This window comes from Patiria miniata, unplaced genomic scaffold, assembly GCF_015706575.1.
Source record: "Patiria miniata isolate m_02_andy unplaced genomic scaffold, ASM1570657v1 HiC_scaffold_29, whole genome shotgun sequence".
Classification (NCBI taxonomy): Eukaryota; Metazoa; Echinodermata; class Asteroidea; order Valvatida; family Asterinidae; genus Patiria; species Patiria miniata.
Genome location: NW_024037068.1, coordinates 10,438,706 through 10,457,488, shown reverse-complemented (window position 1 = coordinate 10,457,488; position 18,783 = coordinate 10,438,706).

Here is an 18,783-nt window from a genome sequence, read left to right as displayed (position 1 = left end):
ATGAAAAATACTGATTTTTGGCAAAAAAATACAACTTCACGAAACCAAGTCAAAAGTTCACACAAGGTGAGTAGATGCCAGAAATGAATCCCCAAGAGATTAAAGCTCACTACAGTCAGGATCCAAGCAGAAAACAAACATTTCAGTTTGAACCACAAATGGTCCAAATCTGAAAAGTTTTCCTTATCCGCGGTCATCAAAAATACTGATTTGGGGTCAAAAAGTCCAACTACACCAAATTAAGTCAAACACTTACACGAGGTGGGTAGACTTGTGCCAGAAATGAATCCCAGAGAGATTTCAGCTCACTATAGTCAGGATCTGGGAAGAAAACAAACATTTCAGTTATTTACCCAAAATGGTCTCTATCTTAAAAGTTTTCCATATCCGCGGTCATAAAAAATACTGATTTTTGGCCAAAAATCTAACTTCACGAAACCAGGTCAAAAATTCACACAAGGTGAGTAGACGCCAGAAATGAAATCCCCAAGAGATTTCAGCTCACTACAGTCAGGATCCAGGCAGAAAACAAACATTTCAGTTTGGACCACTAATGGTCCAAATCTGAAACGTTTTCCATATCCGCGGTCATCAAAAATACTGATTTTGGGTTAAAAATGTCCGACTTCACGAAATTAAGTCAAATGCTTACACGAGGTGGGTAGATGCCAGAAATGAATCCCATAGAGATTTCAGCTCACTGTAGTCAGGATCTGGGAAGAAAACAAACATTTCAGTTATTAACCAAAAATGGTCTTAATCTGAAAAGTTTTCCATATCCGCGGTCATGAAAAATAATGATTTTTGGACAAACAATCCAACTTCACGAAACCAAGTCAAAAGTTCACACAAGGTGAGTAGATGCCAGAAATGAATCCCCAAGAGATTTCAGCTCTCTACAGTCAGGATCCGGGCAAAAAACAAATATTTTGTTTTTACCAAAAATGGTCTCAATCTGAAAAGTTTTCCATATCCGCGGTCATCAACAATACTGATTTTTGGCCAAAAAATCCATCCAAAGTTATTATCTATTTTTACCATTAACTCACCATGATGACCTTTGACCTTTTGACCCCAAAACCAATCCCAACTTGCCCAACCTCGTCCCCAGGGTCTCGAGCAGTACGCGCCCACCACTACCTGCTCTCTCACCCTGGTATTGGATCATCTGCATGTGCAAGATTTTTGAACACGTATGCAAATGAGGAACAGTCTGGTGCCTGGATATGCGTTACACATTAGCGTTTGTTTTTGTATGCGGTGTCTGGGGTAAAAACAGAGTCAATTCGTAGCAGCGCGAGCACAGCGTGAGGTACGAAAAACATGATTTTTGAAATCAAACTGTTACGATCTTATCGAGACAACATGCAGTATCATATTTCATATTCATAAATACCTCAGACAGTTTAGCTATTCCTATTGGTCGAGAGCCCGTCACGTGGCCGGTCTTAAACGGATGATAAAGACATGGCTAGCTGGTCTTAAACACTTTTCCAGTGTCACAATAAAATGTGGACTCCTAAAAATCCAGTGCCTCTTACTGTTTCATTGGTTGAACGTTCACAATCCTCACGTAGGCATGCGCAATACTACCAGTGAGTCATAATTTTATAGTTCAAAATTCCAACCAACGCCCCAGGTGCGTTCTGCGCGACATCGCGCAGAACATGCCACGCGCGCATCAATCGCCATAAAGGGGTTGTTTACATCTTACTCGCCAGCTGAACACTCCATTATTTTGCCATAGGGATGTTTCAAAAAGCATGAATCGGGTAATTATCAGCACCCAGACTCTAAGCGGTCTTAAACGGAGTGATAAAAACCTCTCGAGCACACATTTATTCCCTTATTAATATGAGCAAATTGTAAAGGAAATTAGTATTTTCAAGAAGGCGTGGACGAATGATCGCGAAAACTCTTACTGCATGTTGTCAATAATAGCACCAAGTACACGATAAAAATCCATTACTAGCCAATTTCGGTATCCAATCAGGATACAGGAAGAAAGTTTCCTATCCAGGGTTACTATTGGAAACGCGGTTGGAAATAAAGTAAGCACTGGGGACGAGGTTACAACTTGCCTACTCCCAAGGGCAACTCCCTTCCAAAGTTAGACCCCAAAATCTCATTTCTTTTCAAGTCATCATCCAGAAACCAGTTACCTTTAACTCACCACGGTGACAGTGGCGTAGCCAGGAAGTTTTCAGTTGGGGGGGAGGGGGGCACTGGAACATTTCATGGGGGGGCGTCATGTAGATCAATGATAATTTTTTTAGAAACTCAAAATCTCAGTGGGGGGGGGGGGGGGCGACTGGGGGGGCGACAAGGTCTCATGGGGGCTGTCGCCCCCCCCCCCCCCCCCCCCCCCCCACCGGTGTCTACGCCACTGCACGGTGACCTTGACCTTTGACCTCAAAACTAATCCCAACTTGCCTACTCCTTAGGGCAACCCCCTACGGAAGTTACAATCCCATACAACATTTCTAACTCAAGTTATCATCCGGAAACTAAGCTGCCCGGACGGACATCCCAGCCAGATGGACTTGGTACCTCCATTCTTGTCCCATTGTCCCTCTTTTTAAAGATTTGGTTGCGGGGTACCTTGAATAAAGGACGGGTACCCCACAAGTGGTCCATGGTAAGGGCGGCCGGACAGATATACGGACATCCGGACGGACGTACGCCGTAGGCAATGACAAAACCTCGAACCTCTCGGCTGAAGGGTAAAAACCAACTCACTGTTAAGAATTTTATTTCTATGGGAAAATTCGTATTTGATAAACCAAATTAAGTTGAAGATCTATGCATCTTTTCAATGACTAATTAACTTAAAAATTGTTTTGACCAAATCTACAAAACTCAAAAGTGTACAAATCCTGTTTTCGGTGGATTTAATTGCTTACGCTGGTCCCCGCCAGCTATATACAATGGTGCTGGTGACCGCTAACCTATTTCACCAATTGTTTTGAAGGAAACGCAGGTGTCGCAATATATTGTGGGAACAACCTCATCCCCAGGGTGTCGAGCAGTACGTGCCCACCACTACCTGCTCTCTCACCCTGGTATTGGATCATGCAAGATTTTTAAATACGTATGCAAATGAGGAATAGTCTGGTACCTGCCTGTACGTTACATTAGCGTTTGTTTTTGTATGCAGGTCTGGGGTAAAAACAAAATCAATTTGTTGCAGCGCGAGCATGGCGCGAGTTACGAAAACACAATTTTATTTTAATTTACTGAGCATCTATTGTTTTTCTGTCAAGGGTCCAAACCTGTACTGAGCCAAGTTTTACCTGGTTAATAAGATTGCTGGCTGGTTTGTGCAAAAGGTTGAAATTGACTATATGTAAAGGTCGCATTGGACGTGCAAAGCCTTGTGTGGAAAGAGGTGTTGGCCACGTTGAAGGCATTGGGCCATGAGGGGTTAACTTCAACAATGAGAGTGGTGAAATCACTGTGTCCAAGTTGAAGAAAATTGTTCTGAAGAAAAGGATGTCTCAGTTTTTTCGTTAGCTTAAGCCGTTCCATATGCCAAGAATTACCAGTTACCCTTTTGAACAAACTTGGCCCAGCACAGGTTTTGACCCTAGACAGAATAGCAATGAATGCTCAATCATCTAGACACGCAATCAAGGTATCATTGGAAAAAGAACATTGGTGTTTCACATGATCTTTAACTTATTTGAAAATGGTTTATTAGATTTTTTTATAATTTACATTTACATCTGGGTTTCCTTTTTCATATACACCATGTATTTACCGTTATAGTCTTTCTGTGGGAAATTTGAAATTAGGCGTACATTAAAACAGAAAAAAACATGCATCTCCAGGGGCGGATCCAGGAATTTTCGCAGGGGGGGGGGGGTTATCAGAAAAAAAATCAGAAAATGTATACAAGTTCTTTTCTACGGACACGTGGCCTCCGTAAAATCAAAAACTGAGGAGGGGGGAGGGGGTTTGGTTCCATATTTCAATAGGGGGCGCTGTTCAAATTTGACGATACAGAATGGTGTACCGTATTTTGAACAGGCGGACATTATACGAGTAAAAATTTTTGGGGGGTGTCACGGGGGGGGGGGGGGTGTTTCGACTTATTTTTTAGGAATTTATATGATAATTTTTTTTTTGGACAGAGCTGGTTTTTTGTTTACCCCCCCCCCCCCCCGGATCTGCACCTGATCTCGCACATGACTCTTGTTGTCTTCTATTCCATTATTCTTTCTAGTTATTCAGACTATTTTTAGAGTTAGTGAGGTTGACATAACCGTGACTTAGTTTTCTTTCCTTGTCGTTTACTCTCACTTTCAGATGATTCTGATCTTATTTGTTCAATTCACACAAGTTAATAGCCTGGTTCTCACAAGCATTCAATTTAAACAAGAACGTTCACATTTTTGTTGCTGGTGCATCTACAAATACAAACAGAAATTCATTTTATCTAATGAAAATCATGTCAACAGTCAAGAAGGCTAATATTTGCTTGTTGACAGACTGAAGAGGTGCATCGAAATAGCAACGAACAACATTTGTGACATCCTGATTTTTACATTGTGAATAAAGTTTGCAATTTCATTAACCAGATATCTGTACTAACAAATCATTATACAACTTCGGTCGCAAGTAACTCTGAAGTCAAGTCACAAGTCCAGTCACAAGTAACTGGGGATAAACAACAGAATGTTCAGGTCAGAATTTATTCCCATGGCTTGTGTCCTAGGCCATCATGCCTCAGTCCAGAATTTTGGCCACCAGTATCAAATGAGGGGAATAATCGTCAGAGCAATTTTTGGCAAGTACACCTCCGGATTTGGAAAATATGCGATAGCATTGCAGCGGTGGCAGCTTTTTAGGTGTTATCACCCTTTTTTCTCAAAATGTCCATCAAAATGCTTGTTACCACTCTAGGAGCGGTATACCTTGCGCATGCGCACTATAACCATTTATGCCCTGATTTGATACTGACCAAAACCCCAAGCTGATGCTGGCCTAACATGACTTATGGGGACTTGTGAGGGACTTCAATAGTTACTCACGTACTTGGACAAAACTCATTTAAATTAACCCAACATAGGCCTTGGACCAATGGGTGACTTGTGATGGACTTGTGAAGACTACATCATTGCTTGCAAATTAAGGTATAAGGACCTAGACATTTACATTGATGAAAAGATGTAGGCGGAAAAAAAAGAAGGTATTTCATATAATGAAAGGTTTGCGGAAACACCATGTGCGAATAATTTCTCAACTAAGAGAATGGTTCTGAAAAGAACCAGAGGTATAAACTGGACGTTCCAGTCAGTATGCTCTGACCGTCTTCAGGAGAGCATACTGACCGAATGTCGAGTTTATACCTCTGAGTTCTTTTCAGAACCATTCTCTTAGTTGAGAAATTATTCGCACATGGTGTTTCCGCATACCTTTCCTTATTTAGTATCTCCACCATGTAAAGCCTCAAATCTTACTGATATTTCATATAAAGAGATACATATATTTCTTTGAAGATTTATCTCAATTCGTAGCGTCCATTGCGTTTGAATTACCTCATACTGGTGTATGGTGTCATTAGATCCCCTTGGCTAACTGGTTCCTGTACAAGTTCCCCACTTGCATCTTTTGCCCAAATTAAAGATAGACTTGATGTCAAGTCGTTAGATAGTCGTATTTTGTCCGTGAAAATTCAGTCGAACTCCAAAGGCCCGGCTGGTATAAGGCTGGCACGTAATCAGCCGGGTTGCGACATCTAACAACTTGACGATTACGTCCTCTCACCGTTATATTCATACATGTAAATGCAAGCAGCGCAATACATATGCCGTGCATTTTTGCGGTGAAATCCAATGGTGCTCTGCTAGATGCAAATGAGGACTCATTCATTCCGTTACATACATCAGGGACATACATTGTATGTTTTAACGACCATATACACTCAGCTTGGGTAAATTGTGTAAAGAAATAAAATGTATAATTCTGATAAACTTGCTTTATTTGAGTCGTGTATGCCCTATAATTAATTTTGTAATGTTACACAACACAAAGTGCAAACCCTCGAAGTAATGAGAATGACCTTCTGTGGCTGCCGAGAAAACACGCTTGAATCTGAACCAATCAGAGTGCTCGCATAGAATTCGCTAGCGATTCAAAATACCCCCATGTGTTGTGTACAAACATCGATCTCATATAGTGTGTATACAGAGATCAATGTGTACAAAGTTGAAAAAGTATTCGCCAAGTTGGTAATTTGAACATCAATAGTCAGCATCATTTGGTCTGGGAACAAGACTACGCGCATTGCAGAGATATTTTGCGTGTGTGGAGCCAGTAAACGGTACTGTACGCAAAACAATGACCGACTTTGGCACCAAGTCTAAATAAAAGACGATCTTCCTGAGCTTAATCACTCAGCCAGCCTTATTACAGACACTTCTATCTAAACAGTTCTACTCCTAAATTCTTTTGCCCATTTGAAGGCAGTTCCATTTGTTCTTGATTAAATTATTGAGCTACATCATTTCTGCCCAACTGCAGACAGTTATATCTGATACTGTACAAGTTCTTGACCTGCATCTTTATGCCCGATTGCAGACAGTTCCATCCGTACATGAGCACTTTCTTGGTTTGCATCCTTTGCCCCTATTGCAGACAGTTCCGTCGTCTCTTGTTCTTGTTCCTTTAGCTCCATCCTTCTGCCCAATATTACAGACAGATCTTCCTGCCCAGGGTCAAATTCATGAGCTGAATCTCGCTGCCCAATTTCAGACACTTAAGTTCTATCTGGTGCTGGTTCTTGAGCTGCATCCTTCCACTCTGATGGTGAAGTTCATGAGCTGAATCTCACTGCCCAATTTCAGACACTTAAGTTCCATCTTGTGCTGGTTCTTGAGCTGCATCCTTTCACTCTGATGGTCAAGTTCATGAGCTGAATCTCGCTGCCCAATTTCAGACACTTAAGTTCCATCTTGTGCTGGTTCTTGAGCTGCATCCTTCCACTCTGATGGTCAAGTTCATGAGCTGAATCTTGCTGCCCAATTTCAGACACTTTAGTTCTATCTGGTGCTGGTTCTTGAGCTGCATCCTTCAGCTCTGATGGTCAAGTTTATGAGCTGAATTTCGCTGCCCAATTTCAGACACTTAAGTACCATCTTGAGCTGGTTATTGAGCTGCATTCTTCGGCTCTGATGGCCAAGTTCATGAGCTGAATCTCGCTGCCGAATTTCAGACACTTAAGATCCATCTTGTGCTGGTTCTTGAGCTGCATCCTTCGGCTCAATTGCAGACAAATCTATCACTTCAAGTTCTTGAGCTTCATCTTTCGACCCAATCTGGTCCTGCACTAGGTTTTGTGCCGCATCATTTGGCCCGATTGGAGACACTTCTATCTGCACATGTACAAGTTCTTGAGCTGCATCCTTTGGGGAAGTTTGGTCCTGTGCTACATCTTGAGGTGCATTCTTTGGCCCAATTGGAGACACTTCCATCTGCACATGTACGGGTTGTTGAATCGCATCCTTTGGCCCAATGGCAGATAGTTCTATCTGCTCCTTTGCTGCATCTGCCGCAGCTTCGTTTGTCCGATAGCAAGCGACTCTTTCTGCTCCCTCGCTATCCGTGACACTTGCTCTGTTTGGCTTTTGCAGTGGTGAGCAAGGTTCAGAAAGGAGAATGCTTCTGCTATAGCACTTCGATAGGCCAGTTGGTAGCGCTGTAGATCAGGGAATTGATTGAACTGTTGATAATTCCAAGATGTTTGCACTGAGCAATATTTTAAGTAGGCCTACATCTGCGCTTTCGTTAGAGTACAACAATTTTACAGTCCAAATAATCCAGGTTATACGTAATACATTAAACGCAAAAAACACAGCAGTGTTAATGACAAGCATGCGAGCGACCTTGCCAACTGGCTGTGAATTTTGCTGTGAAGCAGGAGTTTGACGACATAGCTTGATCACAATGTAAATGTACATACACAGAGTGACGGTGACAGTGAACACATAAATTATAAGTCTCAAAATCAGATGGATTTTGAGGAAAAGAGATACTGACTCCACATTGTACTAACAATTTGTGGGAGAACTCCCAAAACGACGCATAGAACCCACAGGGCTGTAGATATTTTAGCAGCTCGAGTTTTACTGGCTGAGGCCCTGAAAGTTAAAGGGTGATGCACAGCTGAGAATCTTTCCACTGCTATGGCCGTGACAAAACAATAAGAAGCAAAACTCGGTGTAAAGTTCAATGAGGAGAAAATAATTAGTTTCAGCTTTTCGCTTTCAAAGTCCACAGGTGCCGGTATTAATGCCCAGATCAATATAGTAAGGAGGAACATGGAGTCAGCAATTGCCAGATTGGACAAGTACACATTGATGATTGTCCGCATAGACTTCACTTGAACTATGACAAAGAGGAAGATGAAGTTCAAGGCGAGACCAATTGGTGCAATGATTTTAGCAGATAGAAGTAGTGAATCTTGAACTTGTACTGCATCCGCCACCTGGCCCTCCTCAATTGCAATTCGGCCATTTTCTGCCATGAATTTTATTTCATCTTTTATGTGTGCTCGGTATCGTTGCCTACATCTTTCTGTCATCAAATCGAAATTCATTTTGCTTAAATATGCAATGGGATAATATGATATTACTTTTAATTTCACACGCATTTCAAACAGGTTACATCGCTTTGCACGCATTGTCACATTAGTTTCCTGATTTTTTTGAGGGTGTTTTCCTGCTTGAGTGAAAGCAAAAGGAAGATGCATTTCCCCGTTAACTGATCTGTATTCGATAATGACTGAATCTGTTTCACTTAGTTGAATTCGAAAGACGAGGTTGCACGCAGTCACTTCGAGACGACACTTTCACGAAATTACGGAGGCTGGGTGAAAACTTGCCTACCTTTCAGCACAGATATAGCGACGCTCAATTGCCCTTTGACGTCTACCCCCTACCCCCACCCCCCCCCCCCCCCCCCAGCAAAATTGCCCTGCTGCGCGCCTGGGAAATGCAGGCTTCGCCCTGCACTATGGGAGGGTCACAGTTATGACCTTTGCACGTGCATGGACGTCACTCGAGCTATGACAAAGAGGAAGACAAAGTTCAAGATGAGACCATTTGGTGGAATGATTGTAGCAGATAGAATTTCTTAATCAAAAGCTTGCCGTGCCTCTGACCGATCGTTCTCTTCCGCTGTACTTACAAATTGGTTGTTTTCCTCCATGAATTTGATTTGATTTGATCACGTACATTATCTGTCATATCTTCCAGGTTTCTGATGTCAACCCGAATTTCAGTCGTTTAAATACACTATTGTCCATGTTATCACGTTAAAGGAAACTAAACTTTTTTTCTATGGAAACATGTTTCAGTTCCTCGATGTAAAATTTTCAACCAAGAATTTCACTTTTGATATTATGTAGATCGTAAGATCGAGGTAATAGATCATTTGTTAAGATCGGGAAACGTATAGAATTCTTTCGGAGGAGCTAAAAAGAAATAGAGTGAAAGAGTGAACCAGCTTAAAACGAGAGGGAATTCTTTCCTTATAGTGTCATGTTCCGTTTCGGGTAATCATCTTTGCTGGTGTGAAAGCAAAGAAGGATACATATCCAGGTTCGCTGACCTCTACGTGAAATTTTAAACTTCACGTAGAGGTCAGCGATACTGAACTGTGTCTGCTTGATGCGCAATTTATTGCATACTGTAATTTTGTTTGGTTTTCATAGAACAAAATCAGGTAAAGTGAAGTGATATCATGCTTGCATTATCTTTTGGTGGCAGTGGTGGTTGTGGATGGGGGGCGGGTATGTCTGTGTGGAGGGGTGTTAAAGTTAAGGGGTTGTGGGAAATGGACGAGATCTGGCTCTAGAATGATTAGGCTGAATATGTATGTATTAATATAGGCCCAAATCGTAACTTTATTAGTCTTGTAAGTTGATGCGTTATACTGGCATTTAACGCAGCTCGGGCCTAATATTATACAAATACATGTACATGCATGTACTTGTTTTAGCAGAATCGCTATAGAGTCCACCCATGTCCATTTCTATCAACCCCGTCCCCAGCCCACCCTCACCACCCCCCTCCACCCCCGAAAAATATTACTCAAGATTGATTTCACTTAAGTTTACTTCGAATAACATAATTTCCCCCCCCCCCCATTTTTTCCCTCCAAAATAGATTTCAACTGACAGCATGCAATAAATCGTGCACCAAGCAGAAGAAGTTCAGTAATCATCACGTACAGGTCAGGGAACCCGGATACGAATCTTACTTCACTTTCACACAAGCAAAGACATCCTTATTGATTACCCGAAACCGAAACAATTAAAATTCAAGGACACTGTTAAAGCAGTTTCCTTTCGTTTTTGGCGAAAAGTGTATTTAAACGAATGAATTTCGATGTTATATCAGAAACCTGGAGGATAGGATAGAGAGTATATACACATACATCAAATAGAATAAAATTCATGGAGGAAAACAACCCACTTGAGATTACATTTGAAAGGAACGATGAGTCAGAGGCAGTGAAAGCTATTGATTCACAGGATATTTCTACTCAAATCATTCCACCAATTGGTCTCCTCTTGAACTTCGTCTTCCTCTTTGTCATAGTTCGAGTGAAGTCTATGCGTACAATCATCAATGTGTACTTGTCCAATCTGGCAGTTGCTGACTCCATTTTCCTTCTTACTGCATTGATCTCGTCAATAACACAATTTGATGCACACAGCAAAAACCCATTACACACTATTTTGTCGTCAGTGGGAGGAACAGTGATTACAGCCTCTTACTGTTTTGTAACGGCCATAGCAGTGGAACGATTCTCAGCTGTGCATCACCCTATAACTTTCAGGGCCTCAGCCAGGAAAACTCGAGCTGCTAAAATATCTGCAGGACTCTGGGTTCTTTCCGTGGTTTTGGGAGGTTTCCCAGTAATTGGGCTTAACCACCTTCCGTCAACAGCTTTCCTTCTTTTGGCCAAGATATATTTTGTTCTGAGACTAATATTTTATGTGTCCACTGTCACAGTCACTGTATCTATGTACATTTACATTGTGATCAAGCTATGCCGTCAAACTCCTGCTTCACAGCAACATTCACGGCCAGTTGGCAAGGTCGCCCGTATGCTGGTTATTAACACTGCTGTGTTTCTTATTTTAAATTTATTGCGTATTGTGTTGACAACAATTGCCCTTGTGCACTTATACACTCGGGACAGCAAATTGGGACTACATTTAGTAATATTAGGTACAAGTGCAATCATCTTGGAGATGATCAACAGTTCTATCAATTCCCTGGTCTACAGCGTCACAAACTCCGCCTATCGAAGTGCTGTAGTTGAAGCATTCTCCTTTTCATGCATTGCACAACGTTGCAAAGGCAAAACACAGGATGTAGCAAAAGCAGCGAAAGAGCAGAGAGAACTCATTGCTATCGAACCAAACGAAGCGGCTGCAAACGCAGTGCAAGAGCAGATAGAACTATCTGTAATTGGACCACATGGTGAGGCGCATGAACACGCCCTGCATCGGATAGAGCTGTCTGCAATTGGGCCAAAGGATGCGAGTCAACGACTTGTACATGTACAGATAGAAGTGTCTCCAGGTAAGCAGAAGGATGCACCTCAAGATGAAGTGCAGGACCAAACTCAGAGTCACAGGATGCAGCTCAAGAACTTGTACGAGACCAAACAGATGTATCTGGGATCGCGCCACAGTGATTCAACCCTAGAACTTGAACCTGGACAGGAAGATCTGTCTGTAATTAGGCAGAAGGATGGAGCTAAGGAACCAGAACAAGAAACTGCAAGACTGTCTGCAATTGGGCCAAAGGATGCAAGTCAAGAACTTGTTCATGTCCAGATAGAACTGTCTGCAATCAGGCCTCAAGATGCAGCTCAAGAACATGTACAGGACCAGATTGAACTGTCTGTAATTGGGCAGAAGGATGCAACTCAGGAACCTGGAGAAGAGAAGATGGAACTGTCTTCAGATGGTCACCGAGGATCAAATGACACCTTACCACCAGTATGAGGTAATTCCACCACCAGGGACTTCACCAAGTGGACATGTAAATAAGCAGTTTGTTGTCAATTTTCCAAAAAGACATCATGAAAAGATTTCATGGTCAAAGTTTTTTGCGTTAACTTAAATTTCTTGGTTCACATATATACTTGTTGTAATTGAGTCCACCACAAGTCTTCATGAATCCTCGAATGTCCATCACCAGTTAACCAGTACCAAGTAATGATAGGTTATCCGAAAGAACTCTGGCATTCCGTTATCAATGTTCATCCTCCGTTACTTAAAGGTATAGTCCATCATTTGTAATTTGTGCATTTCGTTCATTTGAAGTAACAAAAGTGCTCAAAATCTAAAGAAGGGTACTGAACAACTATTACATGATGAAGTTTCAGCTGTATATATTGAGAAAAAAAAGCATTCTAGAATCTCGATTTCAAATCACAAGTTGCTGCATCATGTTTTGAATTGGGCCTGAATTCAGCATTCGAGACACGTTCTCACTTGCTGATTGTAGCTACGCGATGTCGCACACCAATCCGACAAATTATAGCAACCACACACCAATGTGCTTTGAATTTCCTACGGTGCTTCTTAAGACGCACCATTGGAAAGGCCTTCTTTTGTTGTTTTCTTCAAAATGACAGCTTGACATAAAGAATAATTTCACAGGGAGTTTAGTCCCCTTACTATCTTTCAACCAAGTATGTTTGTCAACAATAATTACGCCAGTTACTTTTTGGATAGCTGCAAATGATGGACTGTGGCTTTAAGATCGGACTTCAGAATGGACTTCAGATTTACTTGTGACCTAACTTGTAATTGACTTGTGATGGACTCGACTACCACACTGGTTTTAAAATCAAATTCCTACACTTCATTTCATAACTCGGTTAACAAAAGTGGACACCAGAGTAAAGTCGAATTTTCAGCTTTTCCCAAATCACACAACTGCTCAAACAGAATCAAGATATTTCTAGATTTTGAACAGCAGTAAATGTAATCACTTTCCAATTTTACTAACTGGCTTAAATGCTTACTTATAAAATAGACAATGACATGAATCTTTATAATTGGGGACATATTTTGTGCAACTTTCTGAAACTCTTAAATTTATGAGCACCAGAAACTATTTGACATCTCGTTTTGGTTAATTTTATTGCACTTCTTGAAACTGTAAAAAGGTTCCATGCTTTTCCTGACAACTGAGGGCGCTCTTGCTTTTATGTCATTTTAGATACAGTCGTACTGTTCATAGGAGTTTCGCTTTTCAAATTATATATCCCAAATTTTGCTCATTGAAAAAACTTCCGAAAAAAGTTTGCTCAATATGTTACTGGTATGTCTCAAGCAATGACTCACATCAGAAAAGAAGACTCATGGGTACTAAAATATCAAAAAATCTGGCAGCTTTTTCTACTGAAGAACTAAACATGCAGGTCTCTGCCTTTAAAGGGAAAGTACAACATTTGCTTTTGCTGCACTTTTCAGAAATACATGTAGATCGATTTGGAGGATTAGTATGTTAAAGCAAATATTGTTAAAATGACTTGTTTCACGTTTTGGTCTTGTAGATGCTGGAAAAAAAACAAGAAAACCATTCATGTTCTTGTAGTCTGGTTCCCTGACCCCATTTAAGATGAAATGGAGAATTTATAGACTTTGGGGAATTGTAAGGTCAGAGAATCAGTCTAGCAGGCTTGTACCCTGTCACAGTTGTGTAATCAATTGCAAAGAAAACGCGGAATAACTAATTATGAAAAAAAAAGGGAGAAGTTTTTTAAAAAAAGCCAGTTTTCTCCAACGCTGGTCGGCTGACCAGCATTGGAAAAATACCGTTTTTCTTGAAAATGTCAGCACACCAGGAGCCATGATTTTACAGGATGCTTTAGACTGTCACTCCCTAACAATCCAGTATGGTATTGTGATAATTTGATCATTTCGTTTTGTGATGTTTGCAAATGTTGTATCTTGCCTTTCATGACAAGACACTTTGCTAAAGAGTACGGAAATCACATTAGCATAAAAACCGACAAAAGTAACAAAATGCCACTGAAAAGCGCAACACCACAATTAAGAACAAAGTTAAATTGGTCTCAAAGGGGCAATTTGGAGGAATACATTCAAAAGTTTAATTACATGTGCCCGTTATTTTTCAATTCTTAAGGGACAATTAAGAACCTTAAGTAATGAGTGATCCAGTGGTTTAATTGCACACTATACTGACAAGCTGTAAAATAATTACAAAATGCAGGCACGTATCAACCCCCCCCCCCCCCCCCCCCCCCCTCTCTAAAAAAAACATTTTTTCATATTGGAAATTCCTTAAAAGTGATGAAATCCCCCCCCCCCCTGCTCTGACACCCCAAAAAAATTGTACAGCTAAAAATGTCCCCCTTGTGCACAAAATACAGACAGAGCTATTTTGGTTAGGGGGTATTTTTACACTATTCTGTATTCTGTAATGGGGTTAATAATCATCGGATTTGAACACCCCCCCCCCCCCCCCCCCCCCCCCATTGACAATATTGTGCGAGTCCCTCCCCCCCCCCCCCCCAACACCTATTGATTTTATGGTGGCCAAGTGTCTGGAGAAACAAATCCTGTGTACACTGCAGAATTTTTGCTGATCCCCCCCCCCCGGCAAAAATTCCTGGATGCGCCCCTGAAATGTAATGAAGAGCTTTTGCGTTGCACTCAGAGAATACCGTTTATCAGGGTTTGACTTTAGCCGTAGCCCGCTAGCCAAATGCTAGTCAAAACAGTGGCGGGCTAGTCAAAGTATTCCTTAAGTAGCCCGGCTGGCGAGTCAAAAACTTATTGGGATACGGGATACGGCAAAGACGAACGGACAGGACGAAATAAATAAAAAAATTCAGACAGAAAACCTCATCAATTTGTGTCTAATTTTACCAACTGTGATCTGTTCTTCAAAACACTGACAAAATTGCCTCAGAATTGAGCCTGAAAATAAGCCACTTTGTATTTGAGTTTAAAAAAAATGCGGGCTAGTGAAAATGCCCGCGGGCTAGTTAAGAGTCTGTTTCAGTACCCGGCTGGCTAGTGAACAAAAAAGTTAAGGTCTAACCCTACAGTTATTCACACAAAAAAATTGCCAGCCTTCTCCGTTATTAACAAAAAAAAACTTCATTGAAGAATAGAGCATTTTTTAAAAGAATTTTAGATGTACCTTAATCAAAACTGAAAGCTATTTTGTCAACTGGTGAGGAATTACAAGGAGAAGGGCGATCACTTGCGTGACTTGTACTTAAGACAGAAGTGAAGAGATCAGATAACAATCAACTGAAAGTGAGAGTAAAAAGACAAGGAAAGAAAACCAAGTCACGGTTGTGTCAATTACACTAACTCCAATAGATTAAATAGAGAGAAAGTACGACTGGAAGACATCACGAGTCATGTGCGTGATGCAACTTTTCCTCCTTTCACTTTCACCAAATTCTGATTGTCAAAACACAAAAGTGTAATGGGCTTATTATTCATATTTATCTCCAGAGCGATTGACCTTGAATGATATTAATTTCATTGCAGTCACACCACAACAGTGACCAAAAAAACTCCTGAATGTATTTTTTTATCTCACTGGCTTCACCTCATGGAATGGAACATTTCATCTGTCACCTCATGAAATTATTCTTACCATTGCACTCACAAACATGCATCATTTGTATACCACCACCCTTGGATAGGGCGGTGGGGACCAGTGAAAGAAAACATTAGCAACAGACATTGTGTAATGGTGATCCGAAGTGAATTTTGTTCAAAACTGTTTTATTTGATTTGTCACGGGAAGGTGTACAAAATTAACTTTACTTTAATTTTGCTTTCCAATCTGCAGAAAAGAGTGTACGTAATATTGTATAAAAATAAGACTTATTATCTTCATTACTGTGACTATCGATTCCTATTGTATTGTTAAACTATATACGTCTTTGAAACTTTAATTTTAAGGTACTTGTTTTCAAAACAACATGATGTAGACTTTTGAGGATATTGTGACCGAACAAGAACAATTAAGTCACCAACTGTATGTTCTTAATACCATAGAACGCGTGAGTCACCCACAATTGCATACTGGGAATCTTTGTATCTGATTGGTCTATTAACTTTATGCACTGTTGTATGGCAAAGAGAAGTTGCACTTAGCCTATTGGGCTCAAAGTGTACGCGTTGCAGGGCTAGGATTTAGGCAGTTGATTGCTTGATTCGCCAAACTGGTGATTCAGGGTTTCACAATAGGCAACATCAATTGAAGTCTAGCCATTGTTGGAGGATTATTCGGCCAGCTGGGATTACCAGCGGCAACTCCTTTGAAGCTCATCACAGTCATTGTTGCCTACTGGAGGATTAGCGCGTCACAAATTGGTTCCTTTGTGATGAGCCAGAGCCATGGTGCAGAAGCCTGGTGGAGTTAATCCAGGCCGATCGGTTCCATGCAAGGTCCCAATCCCTTCAACATACTGGGCGGGCTCAACCCCGAACGGTCCGGGGAGGGATTCTAATTTGAGGGCTCGCCTAAGGCTCTTGATTATAATGGTATGACATGACGGATGATGAAGAATAATTAAAGGCATGACCACTGTTCTTGATTAACTGTCTCCGATCACCAACTATTCGTCAATATCATAGGGTCTGATCTACAGCATTGAAGGATTCAAGGGCAAAGTCCCAAGGGAAATAAGTTACTCAACCCTTAAAGGTATAGTCCATCATTTGCAATTTGTGCATTTTGTTTGTTGAAGCAACAAAAGTGCTCAAGATTTATAGAAGGGTGCTGAACAACCAACCTGATGAAGTTTCAGCTCAGCTTCAGTTGTATATTTCGAGAAAAACAACATTCTGGCATCTCGATTTCCAATCCAAAGTTGCTGAATCATATTTTGAATTGGGCCTGAATTCAGCATTTGAGACACGTTCTCACTGAGCTGATCGCAGCTACCCGATGTCATGCACTGATCTGACAAATTATAGCAACCACACACACGCGTGTTCGTCGTTTCAACGCTTGCGCAGGTTTCGCAGAATAAAAAAACAAACTACTAACGGAAATTTCCAACGGTGTTTTTTAAGACGCACCGCTGGAAAGGCCTTCTTTCACTTATTTCTTCAAAATGACATATCTTGCCAGAAAGTATATCATAGTTAGTTTAGTCCCCTTATTATCTTTCAACCAAGAATGTTTTGCAACAATAATTGTGCCAGTTACTTTTTGGATAGCTGCAAATGATGGACTCTGGCTTTAAGTGGCTCCACACACATTCCACCCCCCCCCCCACATACCGACCACATTCCGACTCCGATTTTCCCCCCACAATTCCGACTCCACAGTCCGATTCGAAATCCGATTCCCAATTCCCAATCCCATTCCCCTGTGTATTCCACTGGCCGTGCCAGCCTGACGCAGGAGAGCTGGTACCACACGTCACGATATGATACATAATTATAACAAATTGCTACAACTTGTATTTACATTCTTTTTTTTTATTAAAGTAACATTGAAGAGTGTAAATAAACAGGGATCCAATGATAGACAACGAATGCTTTTTGTCGAAGGAATGTGGTGGAATTGCTGTTTTGCTGACGTCAAAGTGATTAGGCCAACCAGCATTTACCAGCCGGTTATATAAGTACACAGAATACAGAAAAGAAAACTCGGATATTTCACTGGCCATTGGCCCACATGTCATCGACGCCACGGTTTCCGCTCCTCCATTTGGGGTGTTGTTTTTTTTCCGTTGACTTGGACTAGCACTTTCGAGGCATGAGTTCACGTGGAATGCACGTAAATCGATCGAAGCGGTATTAGTTACCCACAGGGCTTTGTAAACTCTGCGTGTCGATACGAGGAAGATCAGCAAACAAACTCACTCAAACGCTATGGACACGAGCTGATCGTCGTTTCTATCTCAACAACGATTCAAATTCCTACATGTATATGGCTTGTCTAAGTTGTCTTTGTCTTTCAATTAAAACACCTTAGAAATAGTCAGGGTGGGCAAAATGTTCAGGTTTGGTTTGCAGAACATACAGCCTCAAAAATTAATGGTACAATCAGGAAAAAAATTGGTTAAATATGAAATTTCAAAATAAGTCATTCTTACTTGTCATAATATTAAAGAACAAAGGCTGGGCTTTCCAATAGTGTTTGTTTGATATTATTTGCTTTTGTCAATTCAGAGATATAATCAATTGAGTGCGATACACCAAAATCGATTTTATGCCACTTTCATGCATGGGCAGAGTTGTTTCGAGTACCGTGGCACAAACTCGATTTTTGTGTCCCGCAGTAAACTGGAGTTTTCTCTGGATTGACAAAAGCAAATGAGATGAAACAAAAAGTATTGGAAAGCCTGGTCTTTTTTCTTTAATGTGATGCTCAGAATGACTTACTTATGTTGGGATTTAATATTGAACAAAAAATCGTTTTCGATTGTACCATTTTTTTTTAGACAGGCTGTATTATAAGTTGAGGGTCTTAAATGAAAGACATTCAGGAAGGTACAGAACGCATGGCTGTGTATTAATTGCTTCACTTACCTTTTGAGTTCGGCATTGTAAAAGTACTAGAGCAGCGGAGCTAGAAACATCAACCCCAGGTTCTTAACAATTGTGTTGTTCATACTTCGGGAACTTTTACTTCATGAAGTTTGATACAAAATTAAGCTCCCCTTAGTCCCACAACCTGCACGAGATAGCAAAAACACGAGTAAAAGGTAAACAGACTAACACAAGAAACAACCAGTCCAACCCTT